This window comes from Anoplophora glabripennis, unplaced genomic scaffold (genome assembly GCF_000390285.2).
Source record: "Anoplophora glabripennis isolate ALB-LARVAE unplaced genomic scaffold, Agla_2.0 scaffold70, whole genome shotgun sequence".
Taxonomy (NCBI): Eukaryota; Metazoa; Arthropoda; class Insecta; order Coleoptera; family Cerambycidae; genus Anoplophora; species Anoplophora glabripennis.
In genome coordinates, this window is record NW_019416247.1 from 209,896 (window position 1) to 213,167 (window position 3,272).

At 29.7% G+C, this 3,272-nt stretch overlaps 1 non-coding gene across 1 annotated transcript; it reads left to right on the top strand.

The window, feature by feature from the left end:
* The first annotated feature begins 1,108 nt into the window (after positions 1–1,108).
* Positions 1,109–1,182, top strand: Trnan-guu. The gene has a single exon. It is a non-coding gene; the product is annotated as a tRNA-Asn (tRNA).
* The last annotated feature ends 2,090 nt before the right edge of the window (positions 1,183–3,272 follow it).

Sequence of the window (3,272 nt, forward strand, 5' to 3'; positions counted from 1 at the left end):
AAATAAATAAATAAATAAATAAATAAAAATACTAATCTGACTGACATGAAATATTTTTTTAAAATCTTTTAAAATTTTTACAAACAATTATTTGTTACTACTTTTTTAAACGATGTTCCTACAAGTTTTTAATTTGTGAATCTCAAAAGAGCGAATGCTTACTTAACAAAACATTTTTAAATTTGGTCTAGGAAAACGCTCTTTTATTTCTGACATGTTACAGTGTTACATCCTGTATAGTTGTAAAAGTCAGTTATTTATTAAAGGTATCATAACCAACATATTCATAAAATACACCCCATTCATAACTATAATTGTTGTTAGAAAGATTTATAACGCAAATATTTATCCGCCACATTTTAGAACATTGTTTAGATCTTTTCATAACATATTGGTAGCACAATAGCGTATCTATCAATTACAACATTGTTTAATTACTTGAATTAAGTTTCCTTCTAAAATAAAGTTCTATAGTTCAAAAAAGAAATCATACAATTTAAAATTTAAATCAAAATTTTTGTCAATTATTTATCAGTGAAAACGATAAAAGTCCTTAGACCCCTTAGTCCGCTTTTAATTCCTATATTTTTCATATGTCAACATTTTGAACACAAAATTTATAATTGTTGTGACGCATAAAATAATAAAAATCATTTTGTTTTAAAAAAGTATTGCTCTTGTCCCTCAAATGCAACCAACCCATAGGCAAAAAATTTCAACAACTGTATTGTGGGTTGTATCTGCATTGTGGGTTGCATCTATTTTAAGAAAGCGTATATTTTCCAAGTTTTGAATGGATATTGACTTTCTGTGATTCTGATACAAATTTAATTTATAAACTTAATTATAACATTCAATAAATAACAATTACAAAACTATGAGTATAAAATAAAAGGCTATGCAACTGTGTAAAGGACACTATCTACTATGTAACAATTAATTATATGCGTAGTTCTTATATTACATACTTTCTTTTTATTTATAGATATATATGATGAAATATTATTGACATTAAATTAATTTAATAACCAAAATAAAGATATAACATTTAAACACTGATCTATTGTGTTCTAAATGATACCATATGTTAAAATGTGCTGAACTGTGTGCCTCCGTGGCGCAATCGGCTAGCGCGTTCGGCTGTTAACCGAAAGGTTGGTGGTTCGAGCCCACCCGGGGGCGTACTTTTTTATTTTATGACTAGAATTAGAAAATTCGTATTAGTTTTCTAGGTGCAAATATTGTAATAATGAGTATGCATATATTACTTCTTTTATACAAATTTATAAATTACTAAGGTGACTACTACTAATTTTGGCAAATATTCTACCCTATCTTTTAAATCCTAAACACGACTAAGAAATATAAAAAATTGTCAACATAATGTCTAAACATTTTTTTTTCAAATTTCAGTCATTTAATAGTAGTCTATAAATTTGTTAAATTTACTTATACCTAAACAAAATAAGATCATGCTATCATAAAATCATAACATAACCCAGCTGAAGCTTCTACGAATATAATAATAAAACTACACAGCATTTTCAAACCTTTATAAAGCTAAAATTTCTATAGAAAAACCCTACGTTTCTCAAAGCCAAAGGGTGTCAGATAGAAGTTCGTACATTTTGTTTCTAGCTGAGGAGTTACTTTTTTGACAAAACAAGTCTTATTTTATTTATTTTTGCAGTGGGAATTATGGGATTTTTTTAGGTTTATTTATAATCTTCTTTAACATGTTTATAGGTACATTGCTTAAATTTTCTTATTTTAATAGTCTTTCGTTTGTAAAAATTTACCTTTTGCTGCGACTCCAAATACACGCCCCATATCAGGCTGTTGAATGGTAAGTGCGGGTTCTTTTTTTCCTTGGATGGTATACAAACCGGCCCTGGGACATGTAACTCTTCTATTTTCTCTGTCAGCTACACACAGTCTATCCATGGGCCTAAAATCGACGGGTCTGAGCGTTTTTCTACAATCTTGACGCAGTTCCTGAAAATGTCTCTGTTTCGTTTCCATTTGACCACACTGTAAATATTTTTAGTTACATTTGAATGATTATTTATTATTTTGAATAATGATCAAATAATTTATTGAAATTGAATTTTTAAAATTAATCAATTGTAGTGTTTAGTTTTAAATCATGATCAAGAAATCGCAGCTAAATAAAGACATAGGTTGCGAAGTTTTGCCTTTGTATTCAATAATGGAGAGTTTTTTGCTAGCATAGGTGAGCAAAAAAACCTTACGAGAATCCAAAAACGACTTCGCAACCGTGTATCAAAAAATATTTGTTAAAAAGTGTAAAATTTTTTGTCGTTTTGCATGCAAGACAATATCAAACAGCTTATAATGATTCCAAAAACTGGTGTACCAAACACAAAATTAAGAAAACATCTGTGTGATACTGGCTTACTTTGAAGACAAGATGATGAGAGTGACAATATGGTCAATGTATTATATTCAAAAATATATTGAATGTCAATGAAAATATTAATATATATATTTTTTTTAACTGGTGCCCATTTGAAAAGCAAATCTGTTGGATATCGTCCAAAAAATACTACGATTTTATGGGGTAAATAGAAACATTTATTCAAAAACTCCCTGATTCTGTACATTTTGAACATTTTTTAAATTAAATTTAGCACAATTTAAATTAAATTTAATAAAATTCGGTGCTTGGGTGATCGTAATAAATTTATGTTAAATAAAAATAAACACTTTAATGACAAAGTTCGTCATATAAAGACTACTTCAATTCACCTCATTATACGTGACAAATTTACACTCACAATTAATGTCAAGCTTCTACAGTGTAGGAAAGCGCCGATGGTCTATCACAAGTTACGTGAGAGCGATAAAGTAAGACATAGAAATCCATGCGATACAGAAGGATGGCTATAATGAAGGCGTATCATAGTCACCGCCTGTTTCGCCCTTCCACAAATAAGATCCACTTCTTATTTGAAACAAGAGTATCTTTTTAACGTAAAACAGTTCGGGAAAACGGAATTTGCTGTCCAATTTGTTAAAAAGTCAAAGATGAAAAAGTTACACACTCAAAGTACCAAGGGCCCCCCCGTACCCACCCCAATGGACCTTGTGGAAATAAATGGATTAGTCCATCAAATTGCTCATCAAAATTTAGCTGTGTATACCAAATTTCATTCATTTATCACAACGCGATTGAGAGATATTGCAAAAAAATGATTTCCATTCCTCCCTCTTCAATGGGTCCCTGTGCCCTTAGGAAGCATTTCCGGACC